The following is a 20,698-nucleotide window of genomic DNA, read 5'->3' on the forward strand; positions in this document are numbered from 1 at the left end:
GTAGCCTGTGATGTCCTTACAAAGCTTTTTCATGCATCCCTTCTAATGTAAACATGAACTAACGTTTGGACTGACAAGTTTTTTGGTATTACATTTGGTGGACTACGTCACCAACTGGGTAAAGTCGAGGATGAGGACAGCAGCTGAAAATACTAAAGATTAGTCGTGACATAGTTGGGGGGGGGGGGGGTGAGGAATCAAGTTGTTAGATGAAAAAAAAAACCTGTTTATAAAAATATTATAATAAGGATTAAAGTTAAATAATAAGCGGCTCGTTGGTCTAGGGGTATGATTCTCGCTTTGGGTGCGAGAGGTCCCGGGTTCAAATCCCGGACGAGCCCTACTTTTTTTTTTATTCCACCCTGACTCCCACTTGAGGGTGGCCCTCAAATTAATGTTTTTTACATTAAAAATATGCCTAAGTTCAAAATACCAGTCTTCACGGAGATTCGAAGCCAGGACCCCAGGTTCGGAAGTCAAGCGCTTACCAACCCAGCCACCGCGCTCCCCCCCCCCTCCCATCAATGTTGAGATGAACAAAAAACTTAACGAGCTTAGCCTGTGATGTCCTTACAAAGCTTTTTCATGCATCCCTTAAAAAAAAAGACATACAATTAAACATGGCTAAATTAAAAAACTGTCTCAAAAAAACATATCAAAGGTAGTAACCAGGGGCATAACTAGGAATTTTTCATCGTTTGGGAGCCCGGTGGGCTTGACCTATTGAGGGCTCATGCATTTTGCGTAATATTTTTTTTTAATGTAAAAAAACATTAATTTGAGGGCCCCCCTCAAGTGGGAGTCAGGGTGGGGATTTTAATACAAAATGACAGAGAAGAATGGAGAAAGAAGGTTGACAGATCAGCGGATAGGATAGGTGAAAGTGAATTGAAAGTTAGATGTGAACCTGGCCTAACTGATGTCTTATAATAAATATCTAATGCAGTGATTCCCAAAGTGGTCTATATAGACCCCCAGGGGTCTACGAAGACTTCCAAGGGGTCTACGAAAGTTTAAAAGGGAATTGGGGGTCTATGATATGTGCACGGGGGTCTACGATAAAGAATCTCAAATCAGCATGTCGTGACTTTAATTTTGACAATTGGAATCTTTTCATACACACATTTATGATTTGTACCTTAGGAAATCCTTAAAATTTTTATCATGCTGATTGAATGAAAAATTGTTTTATTTAATTTAATAACTATATTTAAATAGTGTAGTTTTGTCTAGTTATAACTTGAACCAAAAGAAATGTAGACTGTACAGCGTTAAGTATTTGAAATTGAACTTAACTTACTTCCTAATCAAACAAGGGAGTGTTAATGTGCCATTTTTTTTATGATGCTATGAAACCAATTAAGCTGGAGGATCATTTGAGATGAAGCCACCCTGATGAAAAGATAAAGGTTTGCAAAACTTTCAAACACTCAAAGATAAGTTCATAAAACACCCACAAAAATCTCTCTTTGACATGGCATTGAGAAGATGATGATTAGTGAGCGTTTTACTATGTCTCTTTACTTATAGTCAAATACTGAAAACCTCACATGATAGGCAAATTATTGATTTTAACAGCCGTTGAAGAAATTGTAAAAACTCTTAGACAATCTTATATCATTAAAAGAATTTCATGTTTGTGTTCTGTGACCGGTGTCTTGTTTTGGGCCTCTTGATGAAGAATGCAATTTTCAAGACATGGTTGGCATTCTCTGGTCACACTCCAAAAGGGCAAAAGTCAATGGTCCCAATTTTGAGCTTCTGGAACATATGTTTTCTCATTATGATGTGAACGGTTCTGATGTGAAAAATTATAGGTGGTCCTATCGGAATAGTTTATAAAAGGTGTCATCGAATAAGAGCTTGTCCATTTCTCGTTTTTACAATTGACTATTAGTCTCTTCATTTCTTCCGGATAGAGTGCGATGTTCAAGTGTGTATTTGTTTTCTCACATTTGGCAAGTGTGTCAGCCTTCTATTTCCTTCTATTTCAACATTGGAGAACAGTGTTCTTGCTGTTGTTGTTGAGCTTTACAATGTGACACAATATGTTTTGTACAAAATCTTTTGGATGTTCCTTCAGATTATGTGGATAATTACATCCTAGCCCAAACCTCCCGACTGGAGATGCGAGCAGGCAAGGTGACTACCGAACAGGCATCATGAGGTGTTTTATTCAGGAGGAATCAGAGTTTGTCAAGCTTTGAAGGACTATTTTTATATCGGCGATGAAAAAAAAAACTGTTTAGTAAACTTGGCTGATTCGCTAGCATGGTAGCTGTTAGCTCCAGTACTTCTATTTCTTCTCTGTGGTTGTCATAGAGCTCATTAGTTATAATGAACTTAATTTTTAAATTATCTTTTCTCCATTGGGCCATTAAATGAGTATTCCAGCTCCGTTTGTGGTGGATTTCTGAGAACCATCCATGCAAACTCTGATCAATTGGTTGTTAGGGCAATGGATTTATAGAAGAGCTCACTAAATTCTTGAGCTCTGTTGGAATTGTTAAGCTTCCGCACGGTGTTGATTCTTGACAATCTGTCTAGTGTAGATCTTACTGTAGGTAACGCTGAACGCAACACGTCAGTAACACCGGCGAAAGGCCGAAACAATCAAATAGGTAGTCGACGCTGCTATGTTGTTCTACAAATATGTTTAATACTCAAAAGGGAATCGTCCGATGTCAATAATGTCGTACTCAAGTCTACTGCTCTACAATAAGCGTCCTCCTTCTAGCGTCGTTTAGAGCGTTCTTATTTTTAAAAGATCTGTCACGTCACTTGTCGCTAATTAAAACTTTCCCCTTATTCCCGAAACAAATAACTAAATCCTAATCATGTCATAACAGAATATAGTCAAATATTTCTTTCTTCTTATGTAAGTCTTTGCAAACGACATATTTCTGCAAACAACAAATTTCTCTATACAGCTGATTGAGTCAACCTTGTCTGGTAATGAGTTGTTTTTTTTTTAAATTATTATGGCTCAAGAAATCCACGAAAAACTGCTCTTTGTGAAAACTTTACTGTGATACTTAAGGCACATTAATATTTAATGTTTTACAGAACTACTTCATAAAACAGCGAATCCCTATATGAAAAATTATCTCCGTAGCAACGGATGGTGAGCTTGCAAACCTTTAAAAACAAAAAGTTTCCAATGTGTTTAGTGATTGTGTATGCTATACGTATTAACTGTTCTATAATGGGTTTTAATTTGTGCCTGTTAATAGATTTATTTTAAAAAAATAGTTCAACTTAAAATGTAGTTTTAAATTATGTGTAATTTGAAATTGATGCATTTTCAAAAATTCAATATAAATTAAGCAGGGGGTCTACGGAAAACCAGAAAACATGGCAAGGGGTCTATGAGACAAAAAAGTTTGGGAACCACTGATCTAATGGGTCTAATTGTTTTGTTAAGGGTCAATCTCTTATTCAAATCCTCAGAGGCGCCCTAAAGATCCCGAAATAAAAAGTCCGAGCATTTACCAGGATTCTACGACTGAAGGAAGCCAACAAATATAATGTGTAATAATATGTGTCATAAGGCTTGTCTTATATAATGTGTCATAAGGCTTGTCTTATATAATGTGTCACATGGGCGTAGCCAGGATTTTTTTTCGGGGAGGGTTTTGGGGGGTGGATTTTTTTCTCCCCCCCCCCCGCGAAATTTTAAAAAATATGTATTTATATGTGTGTGTGTACAAAATCTTTTTTACATTCTGACCCTTCATTCTTTCGGAAGACGTTTACTGTGCCCTAGAATAGGTTCTTCCTGGAGTTGTGGAAAAAGTGTAGATTCCCCGCCATTAATAGCAAGGGATCTGGGGGAGCGCCAGGAGCTCCCCCAGCGCGGGGCTGAGCCCCGCCGCCAAGCACTATTTCTGGTATTGAAAGCCAACAAAATGCTTATTCTGACGTATCTGCAGTGCATTTTCCTGATATTAAAATTTCAAAAACCTAATGTGCTTTTCTTAATGACTTAGACCCTCCCGCGAAGTTCGGCGCATTTGCCGTCAAGCTGTTTCCATAAAAATCTGTCACTGATAATGTCTGAAGCCTCTTCCCACCTGCTCTGAAGACCTCCATGAATGTGTGGCGTCAAATTGTACTAGGATGTCATCGCAACTCTTCTTATGCCTAATTTATTTTGTCGGAGAACATGTCCCGCCAACTCATGCGACGCTCTTTCACAATCTTACTAAGGGGTCGACTCCCAGTTCGGCAAAGGATTTCCTTGATTGAGACCCGATCTCTATAACTGACTCCTAAAATCTGTCTTAACCATCTTTGTTGAGCCACATTTAGTGTTTTTCAATTTCGGCAGATGACTATTCACTGCACTTTATTAATGGAGCCCCGCCACTGGTAGAAATGTGTAAACTCTCTTGAATTCGCTCTTGGAATTAAGTGACTGTAGTTTGCTTTAAATTTTATATCGAAAAGGGAACTTTTATCGTCAAAATCATCTGTTGGGGCTTTTAAACTAAAAAATCTCTGGAGTTGTTTTTTTTTAAATTCAAAACCCCATTTAGATACGATAATAGAATTTAGTAACTGTAGTTTGCTTTAGAATAATATTGAAGATAGAGGTTTTCCACCTGAAAAAGCTCTGTAGGGGGATCTTAAACTCAGAACCATATGGAGGGGTTTTAAACTTTAAAAAAAAAACATCTGTAGGAGAGAGGTTTTAACTCAAAACCCCCATTCAGATTGGCTACGCTCAAATAAGTTTAGTATGTAATTTGCTTTTTTTTTTTATATTGAAGAGGTATTTTTTAGCATCAAACCCTCTCTGAAGGAGGGTTTAAACTCAAAACCCTTTTTGGCAACGCTCAGCGCATTTTGAGTGCGTAATTTGCTTTTTTTCTTACACTGAAGATATATTTTTTAGCTTCAAACCCCGCTGGCGGGGGGATTAAACTCAAAACCCCTTTCGCTACGCTCATAGATTTTAGTGTGAGTAATTTGCTTTTTCTATATATTGAAGAGGTATTTTTAGCTTCAATCTTCTCTGGAGGGGAGTTTAAACTCAAAACCCCTTTGACTACGCTCATAACATTTTGAGTGCGTAATTTGCTTTTTTTTATATTGAATAGGTATTTTTTAGCTTCAAACCCTACTGAAAGGGGGGAGGGGGTAAACTTAAAACCCCTTTGGCTACGATCATATAATTTTGAGTGAGTAATTTGGTTTTATTATATTGAAGAAGGGGTTTATTGTAAATTTTGGAGGGGTTTTAAAATCAAAATCTTCCTTAACTGTGCTCTTGGAATTTGGGGATTGTCGTTTACATTTTTTTTTGTTTTGTGTTATAGAAGAGAGGGGATTTAACTGTAAAAACCCCTTTGTAGGGGGTTTTAAACTCAAACCCCCCTGGTAGGGGGTTTTAAACTCAAACCCCCCTGGTAGGCCTTAGTTGTGCTGGGGCAAGTAATGGTTTAGTATTAAAATCTCACCTAAAAAAAAAACAAAATCAAAGCTAAAAATCAGTCACTAAATTCCGATTCCCCCCCCCCCACAAGGGGGGGGGGGATTTCATTTCGGGGGGGGGTTGAACCCCAAGAACCCCCCCTGGCTACGCCCATGATGTGTCTTATATAATGTGTCATAAGGCTTGTCTTATATAATGTGTCATAAGGCTTGTCTTATATAATGTGTCATAAGGCTTGTCTTATATAATGTGTCATAAGGCTTGTCTTATATAATGTGTCATAAGGCTTGTCTTATATAATGTGTCATAAGGCTTGTCTTATATAATGTGTCATAAGGCTTGTCTTATATAATGTGTCATAAGGCTTGTCTTATATAATGTGTCATAAGGCTTGTCTTATATAATGTGTCATAAGGCTTGTCTTATATAATGTGTCAGTTTGACTCAAATGCTTTGAGAAAGATAGCAGACGACATGATGGTCGGCCCCTTGTCGATTTGGATTTTGAATGTTGATTTTAAGAAAGTACTTAAAAATATATAAATGTTGATCTCGTTACTGCTTTATAAAGTGTGTTGTGATAACTGAATGGTCGAATGGAATAGTGTCTTTATAAATTGTTGTCACCGTGTTATTTTATAAATGTCACTGGGTTATTTTATATGTTATGAATGTGACTGTGGTTATCAATGTAGGCGTGGTGGTGACATTGGGTTCTTGTTACAAATCACTGAATAATGAAATGACGCTGGGTGTAGCAGACACAATAAGTTTAATATAACACCACATAGTGAATACACCATACAGTTCGACCCAGGAATGGTCAGTATTAATCCAACAGTAATATACGAATATCACAACTTAGTACTTATTCTATAACCAACTACTTTAAACATCTAACTCTACTGCTTATATCTTAAGTGACTCAATACAAGTGCTTGCTACAAGATCTCTATGTGGACTGACTGCCTTTAACTCTCTGGTTCACCTAAGGTCAAAAGTGTTCACCTTAGTGCAACATGGGTTGTGAATAAGATTCACAATATGGAATTAACATACACAATACAGAATTAGGGTTTCTACTCTATGGCACCAACTTTGAGGTGGTGACATTACCTATCACCCCCCTTTTGAAAAAAATTTCAATGAGAAAGAAATCTAATATCTGTTTGGGGTCATCTAAGTTGCAGTTTGCGAGTTGTAGCCACTTTGTCATGTTCTGGCGCATGTCATGTATTGTTCTTTTTAAATCTGTGTTCTTGGCTAGTTTTATTTCCCTAAAAAGTTTTCGATAGTGCTCCTCCGTTTTGCCAAAATGTTCAATTAGTCTTTGTTTCACTGTGTTGTAGTCTTTTCTTTGCTCCATAGTTAGTGTGTCGATGATGTTTAGTGGTTCACCTCTTAGGTTAGCTAGAAGTTGTTGAGCCATTTGTGCACTATTCATATTTGCTGTTTGACAGATATATTCAAATTGAATAATGAAATTCTCTAATGTGTCTTCTTTTGGATCAAAGTTCCTAAATTTGCTATGATACTGATGATGAGATGAAGTTTGACTTGCTGAATTGTCTTTATTTTCTTTTGCTAGCTTAGCCATTTTTTCTTCATGTTCTTTTAATTTTATTTCATGCTGGCGTTCTTTTTCTTTCTCTAAGTTTTCTTGTTCTTTCTCTCTCAGTCTTCTTTCATGTAGCCTTTCTTCCCGTTGCTTGTCTTTTTCTACTCTAATTCTATCTATTTCAATTTTAATGAATGCAGCTCTATCATCTTCTTTTAACTTTAGTTTATCCACTATCTCTATTAGTTTTTCATACTCAGCCATTTTCAAAGATTCAAATTAGTAATATAGTTTAGTAATAGATATGTGTACACTAGGTAGTTGTAAATGAATATTGTACGATAAATAATTATTATAGCTCAAATAGTAATTGCAGGTAATAGTAGATATATATTTTGTGCGAAACAATTGAGGTTATGAGGTATCTTAAGTTATTCTTGGTACTTTGTCTAGTTCGTAATGTAATACTTTACTGATCAATTATGTGATTATGTATTTTTAGTATCTCCACTTGCAATGTAAAAGTTTATTGCAACAAATAATTCACAATTATGTGAGCCTTATTAGTCTGATAAATAGTGATCAATGTATCAATAGTATCAAAATAGTTCAATGTGCTCAAAGTATATATTATATACAATCAATCTTGTCACAATCTCAAATCAAAATATATCCCATAGTGTATCAAGTGTGTAGTGTAGTGTTGATAATAATAAAAAATAGGTTGAAATAAGAAGTAAAATAAATATATATATTAATAAGTAATTAGACAAACATAAATACACTATAGATACTAAACAGTCTGCTTTAAAGAGACATTACAAGATAGTAGAAATAGTAGACAAAAGAATTACAATGAGAAATAACAATGACGCAAAAAGAAATTCAACAAATGTAAACAAGACAATACAAGAGTTTAACAATATGATAGATACTTGACGAAATACAAACTTGACTAATACAGCTATACGATCAAGTATTTACTTTATCTAAAGAGTCCCTACCAATACCTGGATGCTTACTTGAAAAAAAATATAAATGCTCAGACTCAATAGATAATTAAATTTAGTCCCTAAAGGTCAGGTGTATATATAAATACAAATGTAAACAATGAAAAAAAATTGTGGTGTAGTTCAAGAGAACTAATCAATACTGATAATACTAAGGGTAATTAAAGTTACTTCCCTTAAATATTCACTTGATGCTTGACTTGTACATAAAGTTCCGGTGATGCTCCACATAAATTATGTCCACAGTACAGTTCATAAGTAATCCACTTGCTAAATCCGCAGCACAACGGTACAGTTCATAAGTAATCCACTTGTTAAATCCACAGCACAATGGTACAGTTCATAAGTAATCCACTTGTTAAATCCACAGTACAATGTTACAGTTCATAAGTAATCCACTTGTTAAATCCGCAGCACAACGGTACAGTTCATAAGTAATTCACTTGCTAAATCCACAGCACAATGGTACAGTTCATAAGTAATTCACTTGCTAAATCCACAGCACAATGGTACAGTTCATAAGTAATCCACTTGTTAAATTCACAGTACAATGTTACAGTTCATAAATAATCCACTTGTTAAATCCACAGTACAATAGTAAAAGATATGGTACTTAAGTTCTTGAAAAATAGTAATCCAATAAATACTTCAGATGTTTGACAGGTAATCCAATAAATAATTCATGTGCTTGATAGGTAATCCACTGTTTCGTACAGTTGCTGAAACAAATATAAATAACTAAAAAACACCTTAGGTAGTGACGACAAGAGAGGTCTAAGAGTGAGAGAGGTCTAAGAGTGAGAGCGCTCTCTTATTAACTGTGCTGTTAGACAGTGACAATAGGAGTGTGTCATTAGAATTATGACGAGCACTCGATGTAGATGATTCTTGAATATGTCAGCTACTTCGACTGACCATATATCAGCTGTCTTCAAACGATGACTTGAATGACTTGTAGTACTATATTTTCACCCACACCGGTTGTAGTATCACGGTTGTCTAGTTTCACCCACACAGGTTGTAAGATCAGGGTTGTCTAGTTTCGTCCACGCACGTTGTCTCAGCATATCATGTTAAAGTGACTTTGAACAATGCTGTCATAAATGTCGTTTTCGGCCTCTTCTGACACCATAAATGCTGTTTGCTGACACTTTTGACACTATAAATGTTTGCTGGCACTGAATGGCTTGCACTTTGGACACTTCTGACACCATTAATGTCACCGATTTATTTTATAATGTTATGGATGTGGCTGTGGTTATCAATGTAGGCGTGGTGGTGACATTGGGTTCTTGTTACAAATCACTGAATAATGAAATGACGCTGGGTGTAGCAGACACAATAAGTTTAATATAACACCACATAGTGAATACACCATACAGTTCGACCCAGGAATGGTCAGTATTAATCCAACAGTAATATACGAATATCACAACTTAGTACTTATTCTATAACCAACTACTTTAAACATCTAACTCTACTGCTTATATCTTAAGTGACTCAATACAAGTGCTTGCTACAAGATCTCTATGTGGACTGACTGCCTTTAACTCTCTGGTTCACCTAAGGTCAAAAGTGTTCACCTTAGTGCAACATGGGTTGTGAATAAGATTCACAATATGGAATTAACATACACAATACAGAATTAGGGTTTCTACTCTATGGCACCAACTTTGAGGTGGTGACAATTGTGTTGTGATAATTGAATGGTTTTATGGAATAGTGTCTTTATAAATTGTGTTGTGATAATTGAATGGTCTTATGGGATAGTGTCTTTATAAATTGTGTTGTGATAATTGAATGGTCGAATGGAATAGTGTCTTTATAAATTGTGTTGTGATAATTGAATGGTCGAATGGAATAGTGTCTTCATAAATTGTGTTGTGATAATTGAATGGTCTTATGGGATAGTGTCTTCATAAATTGTGTTGTGATAATTGAATGGTCTTATGGGATAGTGTCTTTATAAATTGTGTTGTGATAATTGAATGGTCTTATGGGATAGTGTCTTTATAAATTGTGTTGTGATAATTGAATGGTCGAATGGAATAGTGTCTTTATAAATTGTGTTGTGATAATTGAATGGTCAAATGGAATAGTGTCTTCATAAATTGTGTTGTGATAATGAATGGTCGAATGGAATAGTGTCTTTATAAATTGTGTTGTGATAACTGAAGGGTCGAATGGAATAGTGTCTTTATAAATTGTGTTGTGATAATTAAATGGTCGAATGGAATAGTGTCTTTATAAATTGTGTTGTGATAATTGAATGGTCGAATGGAATAGTGTCTTTATAAATTGTGTTGTGTTAACTGAATGGTTGAATGGGATAGTGTCGAAACTATACACTATTTCTGCTAGTGTTACCAATCACACACATCCACAAACTACCACATAGTCTAGACAGTGTACTGGTCAATTCTACGACTAAATTCTGATTTTAGTGTTTGGAAAAAATCTAAATAAAGTTAAGCATTTCTGTGAAACGAAAAAAAAAGGGGGTGTGGAATATTTAAAAACAATCATAATAGACATTTTAATTTGTGTGCGCGCGAGAGAGAGAAAGGTGTGTGATGGACAACTCGGGGCAAATCGGCGAAATTATAATTAACAAGGAAACACTTGATGACTCTAGAGAGAAAGAAACGCGTGTACATTGCAGTGATGTCACATGTTTCTGACCATGAAAGAGCGAGCAAAGAAGATTGACCAGGTCCCAAGTTACACGTCCCTTGCCATTTCATTCACAATTGGATCTCGCGTGCGAGCAGACGGCTCCATATCATGCTGTGTGTGAGACTAATTGAATTTTGTCGTGCTCTAGATGATCAGGTAGTTGAACAAGGCCAGGCCAATTGTTCTAGAAGGCTGAACGTCACAGGTCTGTACGGTGTGCTCTCGATGATCAGATAGTTGAACAAGGCCAGACCAATTGTTCTAGAAGGCCTGAACGTACGACGTGGCAACGAGCTATTGGTCTAAACTGCCCACAGGTTGTGACGTTACATGTCAGTGTTCAGCCCTTCTATAACGTCATTGACTCGAACAAGGGCGTGGGACTCATGAACAGACATGTAATTAGGAGGCCGCGACCTCCACAGAACGGTTCGTGATTTTAAACATTTGTCTTAGGTCCGTTAATGTTACTTGTAGTGACTTCTTCATCTAGCCCAGCGGTTCTCAACCTTTTAGGCTCGGCGACCCCTTTTTACAACCCCCACTCTGCCGCGACCCCCCCCCCCTCCCGCAAACACACACAGTAATAGAAGAATAGACAAAAACAATCCATTTTTTATGGTCTTATCCGACCCCTGGCAAATCGTCAATCGACCCCCAAAGGGGTCGCGACCCACAGGTTGAGAACCCCTGATCTAGCCAGTTGGCTTCTTATGATGAGCAGTAACCCAGTTAAGGTTCATATGCAGTCTGTGTTTTGTGGAAAGTAGCGAGCTGATTTTCTCAGCTGTACAGTGTTGCTCCTGGACGGGGTCGGCAGATAGAGCTGAGGCCTAATTAATTATATTTCTAAACAATGTTTTAAAAACATGTATTCTTAGGATCAAAGCTGACTACTCTCACGGGTTTACGTTTTCTTACTGCGGTCAGCGGGTCATTGTGGGGCCCAATCGTTATTGTGATCCTGTTTTGAATTCCCTCAAATGTGATTCGCAAGCATAAAATAAATTCTCCGTGACTTTCATGCCGAGTGCTAGGCCTTTGTTTTAAAAAGACCATTTAACATACTTTATAGAAGGGCTGAAGACTAACATGTAACGTCACAACCTGTGGGCAGTTTAGGCAAACGTCGAAAATGTAAAAAAAAAGGAACAAAATAAAGCGGGCCTGTCCGGGATATGAACCCGGGACCTCTCGCACCCTAAGCGAGAATCATACCCCTAGACCAACAGGCCTTGTGGAGGTTTCATGAAACATTTAAATCAGATGTGCTTTTTTTACGCTACTGTATTGAATACTTTGAATACATATGCCATAAAGTATGAAGATAAATGTCGATCTAACTCTTCATATGAGTATTGTTACACCCAAGCCCAAATGACCACACGATCAAACAGCCATCCATCAAAATCAAAATACCTAAATTGTAAGCAAGCTTTTATAGCAAGGAGACGAGAAAGCGTTTTCAATGGACAAAATATTGGTCGTATTTGAATCGTAATTATTACATTTTTAAGTATTAATCAAGTAAAAACGATTATTTTACCATTGTTTAAAAAATTAAATTACGTGACATTGGCTCGTCTTCTAAGTATACATTTTCTAATTTTTTTTTTAGTGAAAGATATTAAAATGAGTTTCTGAAGCTCAATGCTTGGCGTTCCATTTTAGATAAAACATTTTACACATTTATTTGTTGTTTTTTTCACCAGTCACTAAAAAAGTCTTCATTAACAGAGTGCAGTGAATAGCAGATTTGATATTTTACCTGACCTGCACTCTTTTTTGTTTGTTAGAAGAAAATCAGGAAGTTGCTTTGTAGACACCTCAGAAAATGCATTTCTGAATCTCAAAATACAGAAAAAAGCGTTTGGAGGCGGGGTTTCACCACATTCCCTGTTAGTGGAACTTTCAGCGATCTCCCAGAGCTCCTAGCTGGCAAGATGACGGCAAACATGGGCGTCGTCACAAGTAAAAGTTAAAATAAACGCTCGTTTAAATTAAAACAGTTCCTGAAAAGTATAAACTAAAAACTCTAACATAGGAAGTAGGCTCAGTTGATGTTACGCCTGTTTCTAATTTTCATAATTTTACGTTGTAATAACTGTATATGTAATATACACAAATAGACTAGACGCTCATCATTCTACATCGTGTAAACTGAGACGTAGCTAGGAATTTTCCATCGTTTGGGGGCCCGCGGGCTTTACCTCTTTGAGGTCCCCCTGCTTTTTGCGCAATATTTCATTTTTAATGTAAAAAACACTCATTTGGGGGACGCTCTTATGTGGGGGCCCGCGGGGATTTTTAAATTCTCTCCCTCTTCCCCTCACCCTAGCTACGCCACTGCGTGTAAAGCAGTATAATACCGAAGAATATATGCTCACCGTATTAATTTATCAAAAGGTCAAACTATTGATAGTTTTTATTTCCAATTTCGAGGTGATTGGTAGATGGGGGAGGGGGGTGTTACACCATGAGATAACCGCACTGGGTGACACCGACCCTAGTGACTCCACTGCGTCCGAGAAATGAAAATAAAACAAAACTTTAAATGTCTTTGACCGCAAACATGAACTAACAAGAGGCATGATGGGACTGACAAGTTTTTTGTTATATGAACTAACAAGATCAGGGTCGGCCTTTGGGCACTGCAACCTATGCGGCCGCAGTGGGTCCCGCACTTTCATAGGACCCGCGCTAACACTAGTTGTAAATTTTTAAATTAAACCATTTTAAATTAACATGGTTTACGCTACCTCCTGAGTTTCCAGGAGCCCCTGGAAATCTAAAAAAAAAAATTAAAATATCCTGAACAGTCATAAAAATGACATTAAAAATAGACAAAATTGTCATTTTGGGTTGCCATTCAAGATGGAAATTGCATATCCTACTCGCGATTAAAAAAGCGGCAATGTCATTTAATAAAAATAATAACGCGAATTTTAGCCAAAAGAAGAAGTTCGAATACTTTATTTACTGTAATAGTCAGTGGCATGTAAATATAAATCTAAATCTATCTCGATCTCTTCAAAAATCAAAAGCGATATTTTGCTAGTCGATAGTAAATCTAAAAGGTAGATCTGAATGTTTATCGGCTTATTGTACATGGCTCGTAATTTACTTTGACCGTGATTTTGTACTGAGTAAAGTTTGAACAAAATGCAAAGACGTATTTATTATCAAACAAAACAAAATCTAAATTATCACTTGTTATACTTATCCCTATCCAGACTAGGCCCCGAGCTATTCGTTTCGCATAGGTCCCCGCAGCCGCAATCTGTAGGACCGGCCCTGAACAAGATTGTATTCTAAAATTCAGTGGACTGCATCGTCTACTGGGAGGGGGGAAATCGATAATGACGGTAGCAGCTGAACATACTACGGATTGTTGTATGTGTGTATGTGAGAACTTTAGCATGCTAAATAAGCCTGGTATTAAAAACATCATAATCAGTATTGAGCACTTATTATCAACTGGCTCGTTGGTCTAGGGGTATGATTCTCGCTTTGGGTGCGAGAGGTCCCGGGTTCAAATCCCGGACGAGCCCAATTTTTTAACCATTTCCCTAGAAATTTCCAATTCATCTCTCGCTTCTCTCGCCAGACTTTTAAAATTACTAAAACATTTATTAAATCAATTAAAATTATAAAAAAGTAAAGTTTTCATTAGGAAACTTAATAAAAATATTTGAAATACTTATTGTAAACTAAACACGTATATTATTATTTTCTTAAAAATCGTGGTTCGATGATGATCACTTTTGCCATCAAGTGACTGAGAGCTTTGCACTTGGGTTTAGTGCCTCCTCATGGGGCTGGTGAGATGGAGTTATTGTCATTGGCCTTGCTTTTTTTTTATCTGACGCTTTTCTTCTGCTCTTTCTGAAATGTTTTATGCGCAAAATCTCAACTCGATAATCTAATGAAATTTTGACTATAAAGAAAGCTTGAGTTTATAGTTGAAACACAACAACACAGGGTACGCAGAAGCAAAAAACTAACAAACAAAATAACAGTTACTCTTTAATGAAATAAGTAGACCTATTCTGTGTAAGGGCTATTACTTTTCTCCGGTAACCTAATGAATGGTGGATTTAAAAAAAAATGCAAATTATTAAGACGCAGGCCAAATTTAATTTTAACGTAATTATATTTTGAAAAATTATAACTGTTATATTTGAGTTTTCCCTGTTTGGCAATGTAATTTTGTCCACGAAACTGTCAAATTTCTAGAAAAATCGTTAGAGCCGTTTTCGAGATCCGTGTCCAGATTTTAACTTTTAAAGAAGATCGAAAGCGAATTATAATCTAAATTATCTATAAGTTAACAAAAAATGGGCCTGTCCGGGATTTGAACCCGGGACCTCTCGCACCCTAAGCGAGAATCATACCCCTAGACCAACAGGCCAGTTGATCAAATAGTACTAATAATAGTCAATCATTGTAAGAATAGTGGAAACTGATATATTTTCATGGTCATTGCATTTCTTTCTTGTCAATGAAGCGAAACGATTTTGTTTGTGTGTGTGTCACAGTGTGTAAAATTTGGAAACCCAATACACATATAGGGGTATTGCCTGTTTAGAAGGGACGCTCTATGATCTAACTCTGTTGCATCACGAATCAATATTACATACAAGTATTACCGATTGTAGCCTATACATAAATATATAGGCCTAATTCTTCGGAGTCTTCTAAAGCTGAAGTTATTACGTACGAGCCTAAAGATAGCTTCATTCACTATATTAGGCGTGTGTGTGTGTTATAAGGAAGTAGATCTCGATGATCTTATTGACCTATTTTGTATCTATGCCTAGTGGGTAGATCTCTATCTCTTTCTCTATCTATGCCCAGTGGGTAGATCTATATTTCTCTGTTTTAATCTCAATTTTATATCTCTTTCATTTTGTTTTATTTATATCTCTTTCACTTTTTTTCTTTCTGTTCATGTACTTAAACCTCTTTTGTTTTCTTTTTTTTTTTAAGAATTTTTTTTTGTATCTCTCATACTTTCAATCTCTCTCTCTTTCCTCTGTCTCTCTCTTTCTCGCTCTCGCTCTTGCTCTCTTTCCCTCGCTCTCTCTCCTTCACTCTTTCTCTCTCTCTCTCTCTCTTGCTATTTCTCTCTCTCCCTCTCTAGCTCTTTCTCTCTTGCTCTCTCTCTCTCGCTCTTTCTCTCTCTCTATTACTCTTTCTCTCTCTCTTGCTCTTTCTCTTCTCTCGCTCTTTCTCTATATCTATTTCGCTCTTTCTCTCTCTCGCTCTTTCTCTATCTCTCTCTCGCTCTTTCTCTCTCTATCTTTCTCTGTCTCTCTCTCGCTCTTTCTCTCTCTCTCTTTCTCTGTCTCTCTCTCGCTCTTTCTCTCTATCGCTCTTTCTCTATCTCTCTCTAGCTCTTTCTCTCTCTTTCCTTTGCAACATTGATGATAATCAAATGTCATCACACACTACCGCCGCAACAAGGCGCCCTAATCCGCCAGGGGACCCGTCGCCCGGGGAGCACTTAATCATCCTAACAATATCTAGCTCCATCCTGGAGATACAAGAAAATTAAATTCTCTCTCTTCCAATAGCTTCCTCGTTCCAACCCAAGCATTTCCAACCTACCACTTTCGGCCCAGCCACCCCAATCCCCTCTTGTGATATTGATTTTTATTTAAAAAAAAAAAAGAAACAAAAAAAAAGAAATCTAATTGAAGAAGAAGCCCCCAATCCATTTCTAGATTATCTTCGTGGGCAATTCTGTTTCCTATTTAATGGAAAGGTGTTTTGATCATGTACCTATTGTCCTATAATTACTTCGACTTTTTAGAAAGAACTCATATTAAACACTTAGTTTAGTTTAGTTAGGAACGCACTACAGTAGACTGGCTATGAACGCACATTTTTATAGTGACGACCATCTATATTATAAAGTAGAATGTGTGGAGTATGTATGTATGTATGTATGTATGTATGTATGTTACTTATAGACATCAAAACCGCTTGACCAATCTTGATAAAACTAGGCAGGAATGTTCCTTGGGTACCAACTTAGACCTTAGTGAATGTATTGTAGCCCTAAAACAAATGTAAGACCCTCAAAAAAAATAAAGTTGTCCGACTCTATTACAGCTATAGTATTTTATGGATCTAGGCCATGTCTACAATGTTGACATGAGAAAAGATAGAAAGGATTTAGACCTAGATCTAATTTTAAGAAATACACTTTGCGCAGATAGTTTTTTACTTTGACACATGAAAAGACAAAAGAAGATTCATTGATTTCATTATATAATAAAATTAACCTTCAATTTTGTGTTTCAAAAGCATTTTTTACATTAATTAGTTCCTTATATCTGTGATTACAGATTTCCTGACGAACATTCTTTCATTAGACAATTCAGTAATGAATCGCGTACTAAATATTAATTCGTTTAATTGTTTACTTTATAATCCCATCCCTAGATCTAAAACTCTAAGATGATAAAACTTCTCTTCGCACAGATAGTTTTATACTTTAACACATAAACATATTAATTAAAGTCCATTCATTTCATATTTTGATCAAATAAACATTCAAATTTGGTTTTCTAAAGCTACATCCGTTTACGAAAGCTGCGAAGCTGAGTTAAAGGCCTAGATCTATATTCATTCATGAATCGCGTACTAAAAATTATTTCGTTTTATTGTTACTTTATAATCCCATCCCTAGATCTAAAACTCTAATTCAACTCTAAGATGATAAAACTTCTCTTCGCACAGATAGTCTTATACTTTAACACATAAACATATTAATTAAAGTCCATTCATTTCATATTTTGATCAAATAAACATTCAAATTTGGTTTTCTAAAGCTACATACACCTATGAAAGCTGCGAAGCCGAGTTGAGATAGGCCTAGATCTATATTCATTCATGACTCGCGTACTAAAAATTATTTCGTTTAATTGTTCACTTTATAATCCCATTTATTTAACAAAGCTATCGCTCTTTTCGTTTTTAATAGATAAGAATGTATCGACTTCGGGTAAACCATTTTCGCAAAACTAATTTTATTTTCGTTGCGAAAGAGAAATAACGTGAAAGGATCATTAGCTACGTTTAACATACATCTAAATCCAATCCACTAGATTATTCAAAAGCACATTCGCTTTACTTATTACATTATTATTTCGTTTAATTGTTTACAAACACTCTCAGTGACTATATCGACAGAAATGCGCAAATAAAGACCCGCGGGTCGCGGGTAACATATGTCTAGTAGACTTATATATACTAGATCTAGACTGGACATGGAGACTTTTTAACACTACAAACAATGTCGGAAAGTATTTAGAAGAAGTAATGTCTAATTTTTTTCAACCCTAACCTATGTAACATATAATTTAATTTTTAGATCTAGATCTAGTAAATGGACATTAAAAATAACAGTCTCATAATTATTATTTTGCAATTTTTAGATACATAATCTTCTTTATCAAAAGACTGAATGCAACACTAAATTGTGATTTTTTTATATATCTTTGATAATCAATTACTAGATCTAGATCTAAAAATAAAATTATATGTTACATAGGTAAGGGTTGAAAAAAAAAACAACTTGACTTCTTTGAACTACTTGACAAAACAACACCTTGATCCAACTTTCTACACAATGTTCACGAGCGATCAGTTGCGGATAAGAATTTATTTCCGGTTTCCAGTCTAGTAGTACAGTGATGCCCAAATTACGGCCCGCGGGCCACATCCGCCCGCGACGTGGTTCTATCCGGCCCGCAGAAACTTCAGAACAACGTTCATTAAAAAGGAGTTGAAAATGCATCTTTTCCTACTTTAGGGCCCTCACTATTAATCTTTAACACATTTGCGTTTCTGAAATGGGACCTGAATGTAGAATCTACCAGGGGAAGTGGATGAATCTTTACTTTTTTGTGGAACATGATAATTAGCCAACATATTTAATTTGTAAACAAAGTGTGGTTGTTTAAAAAAAAACATATATAAAGGCCTTAGAAAACAAATATGACGGCATTTTTTTTATTTGAGCCGCGAATAAAAAAGTATTAAACTACGCCTAGAGATTGGAGGATTGATGAGAATATTTACAAAAAAAGCTAGCTACAATGTTTCTCACATTTTAAATAGAGAAATGAAACCACTATCCGAAGCGTAAAATAAAAAGATAAACTTCCAATGTCTCATTAATTATTGTAAGTTCCTAATCAAATAGTTTCAGGTCGATTTCATTTCGTTTTTGAACCTTTTCGGTCATGTGGCCCGCGACACGTGTGTTGGAAATGAAAATGGCCCGCAGGTCGAATTATGTTGGGCATCACTGTAGTAGTAGATATAAGTCTATGGGGACGTCATAGACGTTTGGGTTAGAGATTAGTGTAGACTTTTAGAGCAGTTGTTGCTGGACTCTCAAAGAATAAACATCGGTGTCGTGATTGACTCGACTGTGGCCCATTCTGCGTTAAAGATTGTTATTATGTTGTCATCTCGAGTTACTGTGCTTTGATCCTGTTTGTTACTTTCCATTCTGTCACGTGATGCTCATGTTCAGACTCGCATCTGTAATACACCTTACAAGGTAATCAGGCATCTAGAATGATCAAGGTATTTAGAAATACTTCAAATACAGCTCATTACACAGGCACCCGTGACATTTAATATCTATGATTATTTAGACTTTGTAGAATTGAATTATTTTCAAATGCTGGCTCATCAGTTGCACATTTAATCAAGCGCTTGATGCACAGCACAATGTCTCCAGCACCATATACGTGTAAGAAAGTTTGATTATCAGTATTTGTTTCGGAAAGTTGCCATAACAAAATGGTCGTCCCTGATCATGTCAGTAGATCACTAGATATCGACCCCCCCCCCCCCCCCACGTGGTATTCCTTTAGAGCCCTTATCGATGTCAGAATGTATAATCTTACTAACTCGGAAAAAAGTGAGAATGGGTACCGCTATCCAAAAATTAATCTCCTTTTTTTTTATTCTGCGGCGGGAAATTTGGCAGTTAGAGATTTTCATCTTTGTTTGATACAAATATATAGCTAGCTTGTTTGGTGCATCCGGTGTGCAGGATTCCGGAAGTGCTGATAAGCTATAGGCCCTATATTTTTAAAGGCTTACGATTTTCTGTGCTTTTTTAAAAAGCATTTTTAGATAAAATTCTAGTCACTTTCACTTCTAGCACAAAGTAATTTGTATTTTTAGTTGGGAGTTTGATCTTTCAATGTCGCCATTCACATTGTCTACTTATTTCAAAATGTCACCCAATGTTCTGTTTTCAGTAACTTTCGTTTTTATTTAATTTCCTTATATTGCCTCCACATGTCTCCAAATCGCATTCTCTTCTTTTTCTATGTTACAGTATTTTATAGTTTGGACCAGTGTTTCCCAAACGTTTTTATTAACGAAACACTTCGCAGATTTTGAGTATTTAGTAAAAAACTTTACTTATTACTTTGCTTTTTTTTTTTTTTAAAGAGTTTTAATTAATTGTTCCAGTATTTCGAGGAACAACTACTCAGGCCTCATGGAAAACCAGGGTTCAGCGGAACACAGTTTGGGAAACATTGGTTTAGAGAAAGCAGACGGAATCTTCATAACAGCAACCAAACAAAGAGGAGAGGACTGTTGTAAAAGTTTTAATACGTAATGAATGTGAGACTAACATTTACTGCTAACATCGACCTATAAATCCAAAGTCCGTAAAATTACTTAAGCCTATTGATCCAATACTGAATAAATTAGCTCAGTTTAATCATTGCGGTGACAGTTGATCACATTTGTATCCATTATGATTGTCAATAACTTAGTTGTGTAGACCAATGGGTGCTGTGTCTACACATGAGTTCATAATGTGGCACAGCCTGGCGGGAGGATAAACGTTTGGCGTTGAGTAAGAAGAAACCAAGGATCGAATCTGAGATTAACAGCTGGGCACATTTTGACATCATAGCTATTATTAACAAAGAATAAGACAATTTGACCTATTTATGACTCATGTCTCACAAT

At 36.2% G+C, this 20,698-nt stretch overlaps 4 non-coding genes across 4 annotated transcripts; 2 read left to right on the top strand and 2 right to left on the bottom strand.

Moving 5' to 3' along the window:
• Positions 1-269: 269 nt before the first annotated feature.
• Positions 270-341, top strand: Trnap-ugg (transfer RNA proline (anticodon UGG)). The gene has a single exon. It is a non-coding gene; the product is annotated as a tRNA-Pro (tRNA).
• Positions 342-11,844: 11,503 nt separating this feature from the next.
• On the bottom strand, positions 11,845-11,916 carry Trnap-agg (transfer RNA proline (anticodon AGG)). Its single transcript has one exon. It is a non-coding gene; the product is annotated as a tRNA-Pro (tRNA).
• Positions 11,917-14,160: 2,244 nt separating this feature from the next.
• On the top strand, positions 14,161-14,232 carry Trnap-ugg (transfer RNA proline (anticodon UGG)). The gene has a single exon. It is a non-coding gene; the product is annotated as a tRNA-Pro (tRNA).
• A 788-nt stretch (positions 14,233-15,020) lies between these two features.
• Positions 15,021-15,092, bottom strand: Trnap-agg (transfer RNA proline (anticodon AGG)). The gene has a single exon. It is a non-coding gene; the product is annotated as a tRNA-Pro (tRNA).
• Between the last annotated feature and the right edge of the window lie 5,606 nt (positions 15,093-20,698).

This window comes from Biomphalaria glabrata, chromosome 13, assembly GCF_947242115.1.
Source record: "Biomphalaria glabrata chromosome 13, xgBioGlab47.1, whole genome shotgun sequence".
Classification (NCBI taxonomy): Eukaryota; Metazoa; Mollusca; class Gastropoda; family Planorbidae; genus Biomphalaria; species Biomphalaria glabrata.